Genomic DNA, 14,271 nt, shown 5'->3' with positions numbered 1-14,271 from the left:
AATATGTAGCTAGCAGACTTGGATCCAACCACATATGGAACTTCTTATCTGTCTAGCATTTTGCTACAATTTTCTCTTTCACCTTCCTAAGTACTTGAAAGCCAATTTTGCCTCCAAAGAACTCCAACCCTAAATGTTGCTGGATCCAAAAAGGGTATAAAAAGTATAGCAATCTTCTTAAAGAAACTGATATAAAGTAGTTCTTTATCGTGTGTGCTAGCATTGTCTGCAATCCCAGAGAATGTGGCAGAGAAATTCTACCTCCTTTGAAAGAATGCAAAAAATATTTATTTATAACAGATTATAAGGAAAAAGGAAACAAAGATTTAACATTTTGAATAATCCAAGTCAAACAACGTAATTCAGAAAACAAAATTATCCACAGAATTACTCATCACCTAGATCAAATACAAGACCTCAATTTCTAATACGAGTATATACACCAACCACTGATTGGAGACTTTGTTCTCATCAGGAACGATGTGGTTCAAACATTTATAAGTAAACTTCTGACTTCATTAAATAAATAAGTAGGACAATACATACTACTATGAAGAATAAAGAGAACAAGTTGAAAAGTGAAGTGATAGGCTGGGAATATTATATTTAACTACTTTAAATAAGAATGCAGTTTCCTCCTGTCTCTTACATACAAATTTTTCTTTTTTCTTTTTTCTTTTTTTTTTTTTTTTTTTTTTGATGTATTTAAGTCCAAATACAAAAAGTCTACTTAAGTCTAAATACAAAAATTATTTTGTTGCCAGTAATATTTTTTGTTGTTGTTTTGTGTTTTTTTTTTTCCATCTTAGCTTAAGTTATACTATATTTTTGGTAAATATTTCTGAACAAAGAAGCTCAGAAATAAAATCATTTTTTGGCATCTTTTTTTTTTTTTTTTTTTGTCTTTAGCATCTCAAGGAAGATCATCCTACTAACCATCTTCTTTAGTTCTATATTCTAAACTATAAACTATATTCTATAGTTTACTAACTATACTAACTATATACTAACTACTACTAACTATACTACTTTACTAACTATACTAACTAACTAACTATAAACTATATTCTATAGTTTATAAACTATATTCTATAGTTTATAGAATAAACTATACATACATAGTTTATATGATATGAACTATAGATACATAGTTGCTGTTCTATAAATTGTTTCAGTACTCTTTATATTATCACTCTTTTGAGGAGGTCGGATGATTCTCAATCAAGACTTGAGAACACTCATTAATCATAGATCAGTAAAACTGTTTTATTTGTTCCAATTATTATTGGATTGTTTAACTTGAATAAACAGGAAATCAAAAAAGAAGTTCCAGAGTTCCTGCCATAGAAAAATCTTACTACACAGTCTGAAAAGTAATCAGTTTTTCTATTTTGAGATCAGGGGTGCATATCAGTTATTCTGAGCCTCATGCCAACTTTAGCAAATATTTCTCAAATTATTAGATTTCTTTAATTTATGCAAAAAAAAAAGTTATACAGATGGTTATCAGTATTTTGTTCTCAATGTCTTTTTAAAATTAAATGCAGTATATTATCTCACTTTTGTTTTTTTGCAATATATACCAAAAATATTTGTAAGTTGAATGACAGATGGCTAGAACAGAATTGACTTCTGTAACTGGAGTTTTCCTCCCTTGGTACATATATATGAAAATATAGTACACTTATGAACGTCAAACTCTGCTTTCTTCCAGAAGTACAATACTTTTTTTTCTAGAAGTAAAATCAATACTATAAATCAATACCTTTGCAAAGGAAATGACTGCAACAGTAGGGCATCAATGTCTTCAAGTTGCAATGCAATGATATGAAAATATATCTAAACTTTCATTTCTGGATGAAAATACAATACACATTTTTTCTGCTATGTTTTTAGAGCTGTAAGGGCCTACATATGTAAGCCATGCTCCAGTACAACAAACATGAAAGATTTAGGGTATAATTAACAAAATGATAATGAGGACAAATTCTCATTTCCACTTTCCTCAAAGTTTCTTATCTTTCATTCTGAAAATGTATTATATTATTTAATGTTTCATCTACTGATTTAGGACTGGAAATTTTTTATTTTTTTCACTCATTCATATATAAGATTCTTTGAACACCGTTCATAAGTAACACACTTCATGATGGCAGTCTAAAACTTTTCAGTTACTTCTACTACAGGCTTATAGCCATTACAGCTGTGTAGAGCATTTTCTTATTAAGTCGCTGGTGATACAACTAACATTTAATTGTGTTAATGTGTAACTCATCATGAGTACAGGGAACACTTATCTGGCTAAATCCTCATGAATACATATGAAAACAGTGATTACCTAAAAAGATATCTTGCAGGTTTCTAATATAAATGTGTATGTATGTGTGCAAATTACTTGGAATAATATGAAATAGAGCTCGTTCCCTTGAGATACATAGTCGCTGTTCTATAAATTGTTTCAGTACTCTTTATATTACCACTCTTTTGAGGAGGTTGGATGATTCTCAATCAAGACTTGAGAACACTCATTACAGCTGCAGCTACCACCACCAGCAAAAATGTACCAAATATTTCTAAATGCCTCTAATAATACAGGAGTTTACTATGTGAAGCTGGAACTCCTTATTTTAACAAAGAAGGTAAGTAAACTTTCTAAAGACTCTACCTCTTACCTTCTAACATCTATAAAGCAACTTCCATAGAATAGCACTGTTTACTTACTAAAAAATTAACTCAAACTTGAAAAATATTAATTTTACAATAACTGTAGCTATATACATAAATGATGACAGATTATATAGTAGGAGTGGCTTTTGACTGGGAAATACAAGATCTGACTGAAAGGTTAGGCCCTACCAAAAATGGAGGTTAAAGAAATGAGACCCAAATTGAATTCAAGATGAACCAAAACCAAGAACCAGATATTACCAAGATTGTCCAATGTCACCTTGTGCTTTTTGATAGATGGGAGTGTGCAGTCCCATCAGTACTGATTCTGTGCATTAACCCTTGATTTCATGGTAAGTGATCAAGTACCTAAGCTCACAGACAACATAAACCAAACATGAGTTAAAGCACCTTTGCCAAAATGCACTCACCTAAAACCATTGTTGCCCTAAACAGATCAAAACTGTATTTAAACTATCAATGTTGATTTATTTTGCATATTTCAATACAAAACTGTCAGCAGCTTTAGTTGTACAAATACAGCAACTCTGGGTTAGAAAATATGACATATATAATATTTTTACTTTCACAGTAATGCTACAAGACATCTGAAGTTGGTAGAACTGCTGTTGAAATTACATATAAATTACCTCTTTCCAAGTGTTTGACAAGAGTATATCTTTAAAATGTTTCTGCAGCAAACCTTTCAACAACAATTTGAGGCACAATTACATCTGAATGAAATTCTATCACTATCTTAAGCAAGAAGAAGAAATCGGGCAATAACTGACTTCCCTGGTCTCTCAATCAATGTCTTCTCTTAGGATACATGGGATAACACATTTATTTCCCTAGAATCTGTTTTCTTTGTGACAGCAACAAAAATATGTATGCAAAGGACTAGAAGTGCTTTTCAAGGTTATTGCAGAAAATACAGCTTGTCAGAAGATGGTGCTGTTAGGCCATTTATATATAAAAAAATTACTTGTAATTATAAAAATAAGTTAAAACTCTTCGTAAATCCCAAATTGTTGAGATTGGTTTTAAATCCCCTATTTTTAAAGACATACATTATTTTTCATTCTGTTAAGGCAGTGTTGACCTTGAGCTGCTTCACTAGGTGTGTACTGAAAAACTTCTAAAATCTGAACTGTTTCTTTTCTGAAATCTAGTCTCAATAACATGCAATCAAATTTTGCTTCTGACAAATTATGTAAAAGTAGCAGGTGCAGAAGTATTCTACTAAAATCTGGGATAATTTGCATATCTTCACACATTACATTTTTTTCCAATTATTAGATATATTAGGTATGCCTATTACTAATTGTATATTGGCAGGTCTATAGGATTGACATGTGTAGTTTTCTTGTCTAATCAAGCACTTAAAACATATTTTCATTTTCCTTCCTGAACTAAAGTATTATCTTTAATCTCAACCTCAAACTCCTATGGTCCAAATAAACTAGGTATTCATATGAACTGTTTGATATTGTTGATCGCAAGTGAATGTCAGTAAAGCTGAATTTAAGACCAAATCAGAGGAAAGATCTGTTTAAGAGACTCTTGCCTTGGAGAGTGGGAAGGAAGCTAGGAACAGAGCAAATTAAGTCTGATTCCATGGCTCACTGCAGCTTGAAGTTTATAGGCTAATCTGAACATTTAACTCACTTGTCCTTTTGGCTCAGCTGCTTGGAAAGTTGTTCAGTATTGGAAAAGAAATAAAATGGCAATGAAGATGACTTACAGAACTAAGCATTGTCTTCTTTCCTTCCTGTTAGAATAAGAGGCTTTGAAAATTATATTTAAGATGCTACAGAATACTGGCAAGCAGCAAGGTAGATTCACAATATCCTAAGATGATATATCTCTCAAAATTGTTCCTTTTCCATTTGTTTCTGGAATCTCTTACTGAGGAAAAAAAAAAAAAAGTTGGGGGGAGGGAATCAATCAGTATGAATCAGTATCCACTTGTATTGGGATTGGCCAGTAGGCCTTTCTGTGAACTTTTGGTGTCTTGTAACACTTTCCATCACATTACCAGCAAGGCCTTTAGTCTTGAAAATAGGTAAAGGGAAGCTGGAGAGTCCAAATCCAAAAAAACAGGCAGAGCAAGAAGATTATGAGAAATAACTGCATGTGGTGTCCACACAAAAACAAGAATTGTGACATGACGAAGGAAGCACATTAGAACTTTGCCCAGCTGTTTTCCAAAAGCTTTATTCTCAGGATTACCTTATAGCTCTCTCTTTAGAAAAGCTCCTTTCTTGCTCTGTCCTCCCTCAAAAGAATGACATTTGCCGTAGTAATTTGTTTCACTTGTCCATTTTTATTCTAAACTATGTAAACAGAAGAAGTTCCTGGTCACTCATCTGCAGAGTGCCTTGGAAAATGGCACTGACCTTGGCTGCTCCTAAAGAAATGCTGTGAAAAGTACAATTAATAATATCTCCTCCAGGGGTTTTCTTCACTTGGAAACCACACCAAGTTAAACCACAACCTTGAGAAGTCACTTAAGGGTGTTTTCTAATTGAATGTAATTGTCAAATGAAACCAAATCCTATGAGAGATTTCAACATTAACACAGCAACTCCGACTGCTTAGTCACTCTGACAAAGTGTTGATCTTACTTCCCATGGCATTACAAGCCATGAAATATAACAGTATAACAGTTAGAACAGTAGGATATAATTTCTGCTTCTGTCATTTATTCATCACACATTATTGAGGAAAATAATGTGTATCTTCCTAACCTTCTTCACTTGTTTTAAGGGAAATAATAACTGTGACCTACCATGGAGGGGAACTGGAGGACATAATTCAAGCTTTAAAAAAAATTACTGAGAAAGAGACATTAGAGAAGCTCAAATATTCATTATGAGAACTTGCAGCAAATACTTTTTTTTTTTTTTTTTTTTTTTCCCCCTGGAATTGCAGAATGCTAGAAAGCTAGAAATGTTGTTTTCTATAAATTTAATTTATATACACACAAGACATTATCCGTATTCTTTTGCTGATGGACTTTTCTAATCAAGTTATGAACCTAATAGTTAAACCTTAGATTTTTTAATGGTGTCATCTGTATGCAGAAGAATATTAAAGGCCTGTCTTTTTGTATGACAACATCAAAAAGCACGTCAAAAAAAAATAAATCACATTTTGCACTTTCCAGTCTGCTTGTGGTGCAACCCATATTCTTGACCTACTGAAACCTAATGACAGTGTCGGGACTTAATACTCGAGCAATCACAGAATGGTTTGGTTTGGAATGGACCTTAAAGATCATCTAATTTCAACCCCCTGTCAGGGGCAGGGACACCTCCCACTAGACCAGGTTGTTCAAAGCCCCATCCAACCTGGCCTTGAACCCTTCCGGGGTCAGGGCATCCACAACTTCTCTGGGCATCCTCTTCCAGAGCTTCACCACCCCCATAGTGAAGAATTTCTTCTTTATATGTAATCTAAATCCTCCACCTTTCAATTTAAAGCCATTACCCCTTGTTCTATCACTACATGTCCTTGTAAAAAGTCCAACTCCAGCTTTCTTGTAGGTCTCCTTTAAGTACAGGAAGGCTTCTGTAAGGTCTCCCTGAAGCCTTCCCTTCTCCAGGCTTAACAACCCCTACTGTCTCAGCCTGTCCTCATAAGAGAGCTCCAGCCCTCTGATCACGTTCATGGCCCTCCTCTGCACTTGCTCCAATAGGTTCATGTCCTTCTGATGTTGGGGGCCCCAGAGCTGAACACAGCACTGCAGGTGGGGTCTCATGAGAGCAGAGCAGAGAGGGAGGATCACCTGCTGGCCAAAGACATTAAACAGTAACGGTGCCAATACCAACCCCTGATGAACACCACTTGTCGTTAGTCTCTGCTTGGACATCAAGCTGTTGACTGCAACTCTTTGATGCAACCATCCAGGCAATTCCTTATCCACTGAGTGGTCCATCCATTGAGTCCACATCTATCCAATTTAGAGACAAACATATCATGTGGGACAGTGACAAATGCTTTGCACATCTCCAGATAAATGATGTCAGTTCAATGACGTCTGTTGCTCTTCCCCTATCCACAAATGCTGTAACCCCATCATAAGAAGGCCACCAAATTTGTCAGGCTCAATTTGCCCTTTGTGAAGTTATGTTGACTGTCACCAGTCACCTCCTCATATTCCATGTTCTTTAGCATAGTTTCCATGAGGATCCACTCTATGATCTTGCTGGCAAAAAGGTGTGACTGGCATGTAGTTCCCTACGTCTTCCTTTTTTCCCTTTTTAAAAATGTGGGTTATGTTTCCCTTTTTCCAGTCAGCAGGAACTTCAGCAGACTGCCACAACTTATCAAATATGATGGATAGTGGCTAAGCAACTGTTGTGGTTTAACCCGGCCGGCAGCTAAACACCACACATCCGTTCGCTCATCCACCCCCCTCCCTCTCTGGGATGGGGGAGAGAAACAGGTGAGAGAAGCCTGTAAGTTGAGATAAAGACAGTTTATTAAGATGGGAAAATAATAATAGCAATAATAATAACAAAATAATGATGGTAATAGTACTACTACTAATAATATGTATGAAACAAGCGATGCACAATGCAATTGCTCACCACCCGCTGACCGATGCCCAGCCTAACACCAAGCAGTCCGGCCCTCCTCCCCCTAGCCAGCCACACCCATATATTGTTTAGCATGACATCAGATGGTATGGAATACCCCCTTTGGCCAGTTTGGGTCAACTGTTCTGGGTCTGACCCCTCCCAGCTCTTGCTGCACCCCCAGCCTGCCCATTGGCAGGACAGAGTGAGAAGCTGAAACATCCTTGGCTTGGTGTAAGCACTGCTCTGCAACAATTAAAACATCAGTATGTTAGCAGCGCTCTTCTCATCCTAAGCCAAAACAAAGCATTCTACCAGCTACTAGGAAGAAAATTAACTCTGTCCTAACCGAAACCAGATCAGCAACTACATCTGACAGTTCTCATAGGATGTGTGGATACATCATCAGGTCACGTGCACCTTCATGTTCCTTAGTCACAAACCCAATCTTCTCCTACAGTGGGCAGTTCTTTATTCTCCCCTGCCTTTTCCTTCTGCAACTTGGGTGGTGTGGCCACCCAATATCCCTTCTCCATAACCTAGGCCTTCTCCATATCCCAGGCAACCAGGTATTTAGGTTCCTTCCAAAGAGGGCACACATTTTCTCTAGCCTTCCTTTTATCACCAACATAACTATAGAAGCTTTTCTCGTTGCCCTTCACGTCCCCATCCAGATTTAGTTCTATCAGGGCCTTAGCTTTCCTAACCTGATCCCTGGCTGCTCAGACAACTTCTCTGTATTTCTCCCAGGCTACCTATTCTTGCTTCCACCCTCTTTGGCTTACTTTTTCTGTTTGAGTTTGTCCAGGAGCTCCCTGTTCACCCATGCGGGCCTCCTGGTGTTTCTGCCTGACTTTCTCTTGATGGATGCATCATTCCTGTATTTGAAGGAGGTGATCTTCTTCCTTCCAGGGTTTTATCCCATGGTATTCTACTAAGCTAATCCCAGAAGAGGCCAAAGTCTGCTCTCCTGAAGTCCAGGGTAGTAAACATGCTGTGCAACCTCCTCACAGCCCTAAGGATCTTGAACTCCACCATTTCATGCAGGTGATCTGTCAGACTGATAAGATGAACTCTCATATGAAAAAAGAAAAAAAAAGAAAAAAAAAGTAGGGAGGGGAATAAAAAAATGATAACACACACAGCTTGTTATATTAACTTCAGCCAAATTAAAAAAAATGAAAGCAACCTAAGGCTAAAACCAGTGGCCCAGAGTGTAGGGAATTTAAGTAACTCAGAAGAAGCTGAGGCTCTCTGCACTTAATGAAAAAGTCACTGACCTTGAAGAGTGATCCAAGGGACCTAATTTAGAAGTACTGGAAAAACAGAGAGGTTATGAGGCAAATGACCTATTCTTTCTGTAGTAGTACTTCTGAATGATGGCCTGGCTGCATGTAGCAATTTGCAACATGAAACACTTATTATTCCTCACCTCCTCCTCCTCCCCTCCGTCCCCCCAAAAAAAGGAAAGAAGAAGAGGAACGGAGAGAGGAAAGAGGCAAGAAAAAGTGAAATAATCCTTAAATCTATGACTGTACATCAAGTATGTTTATTTCATATGCTTCAAATATTTAATATGTTGTTGATAGCAGAGTAGAGAGTAAAAATACGTTAAGCATCTCAAATTTACATCTAGGATAAAACAAGTCATCCTCCCATCCCACAGACCAGAGGAGATCCATTTTGCAAGCACATCATGAATGTACTTACATCAACAGAAAGATCAACAGAGATTGACAGAGCTACATGTAATGTACAAGTAAAAATTCTACATGTTCTTTGTGGGTTTTATTATGTCTTTTTAAATTCAATATTGACAATCATTGTAATATGCCTTAATTAGTGAGAAAAAAAAACCACTTTGCTTTCACTTGTTGCTGCGAGTTCATTTATTTAGCTTAAAGCTCCTTTTGTTTAAACCCACATGATATAACAGGTTACATTTGTGTTAAGAAAATACAGTGCAGTAATTCAGACCTAATAGTCAGTAACATTATTTAGATACTCCATCTGGCATGAGTGAAGTTCAGAAAAATCCTGCTTGTATATAAATAAGCTTTCTTTTACTGTTTCCTCTCCTCTCCTCTTCTTCTATTTAGAAATACTGGGAAAACAGAGAATTGAGCTAAAACACATATGTAATAACAGAGAAAAAACACTTCAGCCAAGAATGACTTTTTCCATTGTGGGAGGACCCTCTAATGACCACTGACAGCAAGGCTGGAGGAGGATGGCTCTCTTTCCTCTTGCTGATTGTTTTTCATTATTATTACATATACATAGAACTGTGCTTTGAGGATGTCTTACTCCTAGGTAGATGGGGTTCATCATACTACTCAGTCATCCCATCCAGATGACCAGTTTAGGGCTGGGAAGCAGGAGGAGGCTTACACAACACCTCAAAAACAAAAAAAAACCTTTTCTATATACCTCTGAGATGGAGTATAAGTATCATATCTCATCAGCTGTAGGAAGAAAGACTGAAATGAAACTCACTACATATAGTTCATTGTAAGTCAAGTGGCAGTTGCAAATTTTCAGAGGTATCAGTGAACATGTGCTGGCCTTTCACTTAAATATGTCATCTTTGCTCTAATGTTTCATCTTAGATGCAGCTTAATGTTTTTGAGATCCATAATGTACTTTCAGTGCAAAAGAGAAGGCTAAGTTAATTTACCTAGATATTGCAGAGTACCTTTATGTTTGCCTCAAGGACAACGCATTTCATTCAGAACAATGAAACTTTTTTCTTGTTAAATTAAAACCAGTCTGTTAAAAATTGTTTAATCTCTTCTCCCACAAAATTCCTCCTGTTCAAAGAGCTCTTAGAGAAGCTCACACTCAAGCCTTTGTGTGGAAGAAGCAGTGCTTTAATACAAGAGGTCTAAAATCTGTTTTAAATACAATTACATGTTTTGAGAGTTATGGTACACTGCAATTAGGTCTTTTTATTTTTTCAATAAAGTTCTTTCAGCAAGTTTCTTCATAACCTGGGCACAAGAAAGAAGTAGGCCTTTAGAAGAAAAGTAGTGGATAATCTGGTCATACCACCAGTCAAAGAACATAAGTCTTCTCAGGTGGGTGCAGGAGAAAGCCTGTGTCCCTCATTCTGAAGGGAGGGATTCAAGTTGTATAATCTCACAAACTGTATGCACATTTCTCAGCAACAAATTTGGGGGGGGGAGGGGGGGAGGAGGAGGAAGAGAGAGTCTCAGTGTGAACTCTCTCATCTAGTAATTAAACAGCTTAGGCTTTATGCTCAAAGTGTGTTGTAGAAAGAGTTTCTTCAGACAAGATTTAGTCTGGTTTGAATATATCTACTGTGTAAACACTACTTGCACTACTTGACCTTACCTGAAACACCACTGGTGCTGGTTTTGAACTTCATGACTACTTGAATCTTTTCATGAGTCAAAAAAAAAAAAAAAAAAAAAAAAAAAGGAAATTGAGCAGATGGGAGATTCACTTCAAAATGCACTGCTATGCAAGTCAAATTACCCATGCAGTTGCAGCCAAATTTTAGAAGACATACATGCATTCCAATCCATTAGACAACATTTGTGCTTAAAATGGCATAAACAAATAACCATACTTCACTCAACAGGATTATCCTTCTGTGAGGCTGAAGAACAATATGCTTAAAAGATCCCAGATTTTGTCTGGAATCAGTCATGTTTTATATAATAGCACAAAGGCAGACCACGTATGCCACAGTTTTGATGCTACATGGCCTACTATTTCTCTTCACAACATTTCTGTTTTACTTCTGATTGGACTGTCATGAAATACACATATGAAAGATTTTTTTGTCCCCTCTTCTGTTTTGAGATGTATGGGCTTTTAAAATAGGTGAAGTATGGTTTTACATTCTCACATCTTAGATCCCTCTCTGAAGTCAGTGAGGCATCTCAGCAGGATGGAAAGGTACCTCACATGTGCCCCAGCTGTTAGGTTAAGCAGAAAGATGTTTAGAGAATGAGGAAGCTCTGGTTCAAACATATGGTTAATTACTGCCAGGAAAGAGAAGTCAGGTCAGTTAACATCATACACTTGTTTTCACATTTGCTAAGGTAGGAGTCCCTGTACTACACAAAATTATTTCAGCTCAACCCAAGTCCAAATGCCATGACAAACCTGGTCAGATAAAGACAGTAAACTTCACCCCCTCCCCCTCCCCCTCCCCCCAATAAAAAAATGCATCTGTCTTTCCAAGTGGAATATAATACAGAATTCGACTTTGCTTGTCCTATTGTTCTATAATATTTCTTTCCATTACAAGAAAGTCACCTGTTTCTTGATAATACATAGTATGTTGAGTGCCAACACGTTCTACATTTTGTGAGCAAAAGTACCCAACAAATCTGATACACTTCTTGCTAACAGACTGCCAGAAAAATAATTCCCCCCCCCCCCCCAAAATAATAAAAATCTATAGTACAAAAAAAAGCTGGATAGTATGACCTTCATACTTTTCTTGAGCAGTAGCTGACACCTATACTATTTACAAAATGATCTGATATAGCATAGGGAAAACAGTCCAAGTACCTTTTTTAGTAGGGATTTCTGTATATTCTCTGTATTTTTTTCTCCGTCTGGTCAATTCATTAACAAAAACACATGGACAACCATTTTCCAATAGTAGTCGGGACACTGGGGGGAATATGAAAATTCTTATGAAAGATTAATTGAAGTTGAAACTATTAGCACGCATTTGAATTGACTTTTCTTATCTTAGACCACAGCTACTTGAGCACATTAATTACATAGTTGATCTTTATGAGTACAGGAGGGAAAACTGAGTTGTTCATTCTACAATATATACCTTGTACACTGTCCATTCAGGAATGTATCACCAAATGTTAATTATCATGAAAGGGAAAGCCAACTCTGCTCAAGAGTGGTCATATTTTCAAATGCAATACATTTTCTTCTTTAGTCAAGCTTCAGAAATATGAAGGCAACCAAATGCAAGACAGACAAAGATTAGCAAACATAGCAATTAATAATTGCATGACACTGCAACAACAATAAATCCTTTTATAAAATATAGAACCAGTTACAACACACAAATCATTAGTAGACTAGATTTATGAGGGAAACTGCATCTCGGTGGGAAAAAGCAAGCACATTGCAAAGCAACCTAGAAAGCAACTTCCCACACGTTGTTCTTGAAAGAGTTTGGGAACACTGACTTTGAAAACAAACAAACAAACAAAAAAAAAACACAATCACAAATCTTGGAAGTCAAAGCAGATAGCGGATGTCATCCCTTCAAATACCGGTTGTTTACATGTGACCAACTGTCTTGAACAGTCTTTCATGTTTCATGGCTATATATATCACAACTACATAAAATCATGATGCTCAGCTTGAGGAAAAAAAAACACGCTAAAGCACAGGTTTTGCAAAACCAGTTAAAAGTACAGAATATCAGCACAGAAATAGAAAAGAATAATACAGATGTATGAAAAGATGACAAAAATTTGTCTTTTAATCAAAATATCATTAATTGTTCAGCCTAGAGAAGAGGAGGCTCAGGGGTGACCTTATTGCTCTGTATAAGTACATTAAAGGAGGCTGTAGAGAGGTGGGGGTTGGCCTGTTCTCCCATGTGCCTGGTGACAGGACGAGGGGGAATGGGCTAAAGTTACTCCAGGGGAGTTTTAGGTTAGATGTTAGGAAGAATTTCTTTACTGAAAGGGTTGTTAGGCACTGGAACGGGCTGCCCAGGGAGGTGGTGGAGTCACCATCCCTGGAAGTCTTCAAAAGACGTTTAGATGTAGAGCTTAGGGATATGGTTTAGTGGGGACTGTTAGTGTTAGGTTAGAGGTTGGACTCGATGATCTTGAGGTCTCTTCCAACCTAGAAATTCTGTGATTCTGTGATTCTGTGATACTTGATTATCTTTGAAAATGTAGTATTAGTCAATATTGCTGAACTCACTCTTATAGTCTGCAAATTATCAATTATTCTTCCTTGTTGCCCCCAAAACGTGTTTAAAATAACAGAATCACAGAACTGAAGGGGTTGGAAGAGACCTCGAAAGATCATCGGGTCCAATCCCCATGCCAAAGCAGGTTCCTTAGAGCAGGCTGCCCAGGTAGGCGTCCAGACAGACCTTGAATATCTCTAGAGAAGGAGACTCCACAACCTCCCTATTCCAGTGCTTCCTATTCCAACCTTCCTGTTCCAGTGCTCCATCACCCTCACCATGAAGTTCTTTCTCATGCGGAACTTCCTGTGCTCTATCTTGTGGCCATTACTCCTTGTCCTGTCCCTGCAAAGTTTAAGTGATTTCATAATTATCTTTTATCTTTGTTATAATTTATTACTTTTATATTATCTACAATTAGTTATAAAATATTATATTTACTGATATTTCCTTTTATTTAAATTCTATTAATATTAGAATTACAGATAGGTGGGAATCTAGATTCAAAGAACCTAACACAGCAACAGCTCTCTTCAGCTGTAGAATTTATAAATCTTAAGAGAAGAATTATTTTTAATACATTTTCCATCAAGAGCACTTGGGTTAGACACATAGAATACAGTGTAATAGCCAAGTTATTTATCCTCTAAAACATGTGAAAGAATGTTACATTTATCATCCCATCATTTATCAACCCTCATTTCCTTTGATGATGATGATGATAATAATGAAGCATCTTTTAAGATATAAAGTAGATTGGCTGGAGTAGGTTTACATGAGTCTGAATTTCATAGAAGAAATACTTTATATAGCTGAATATATCATTTTTATCCTAAACGCCATTTTTTTTTCATCTGGAAGGGAATACAACGACTTTCTCTTTCAAACATCATGTTTCCAGAGGTTTCTTAGAGAAAAGACAGAATGGCTTAATTAAAGACTCTGGTCAGCAGCAAGTGACCTGACACTGCTAGGACCATCAGTGGTGTGACATTATTCTCACATGGCTTCCCACAGGCAATTCACGAATCTAAACATCCCAGTGATGGTAGCAAGCATCTATCATATATTTGGTCATTGTCTCTCTAG

General features: G+C 36.7%; 1 long non-coding RNA gene across 2 annotated transcripts in view; it reads right to left on the bottom strand.

Moving 5' to 3' along the window:
• Positions 1–1,160: 1,160 nt before the first annotated feature.
• The window catches only part of LOC106014541 (uncharacterized), a 45,003-nt gene continuing 31,892 nt past the window's right edge, over positions 1,161–14,271 (bottom strand). For both annotated transcript variants that reach the window (XR_011811841.1, XR_001185921.5), the window contains exons 3-6: positions 11,796–11,900; positions 10,605–10,650; positions 8,036–8,310; positions 1,161–7,128 (exon numbers count right to left, since the gene is read on the bottom strand). This is a non-coding gene — a long non-coding RNA (uncharacterized lncRNA). The remainder of the gene's footprint in view (positions 7,129–8,035; positions 8,311–10,604; positions 10,651–11,795; positions 11,901–14,271) is intronic.

This window comes from Anas platyrhynchos, chromosome 10 (genome assembly GCF_047663525.1).
Source record: "Anas platyrhynchos isolate ZD024472 breed Pekin duck chromosome 10, IASCAAS_PekinDuck_T2T, whole genome shotgun sequence".
Classification (NCBI taxonomy): domain Eukaryota; kingdom Metazoa; phylum Chordata; class Aves; order Anseriformes; family Anatidae; genus Anas; species Anas platyrhynchos.
This window is presented reverse-complemented; position numbering and strand designations above follow the sequence as displayed.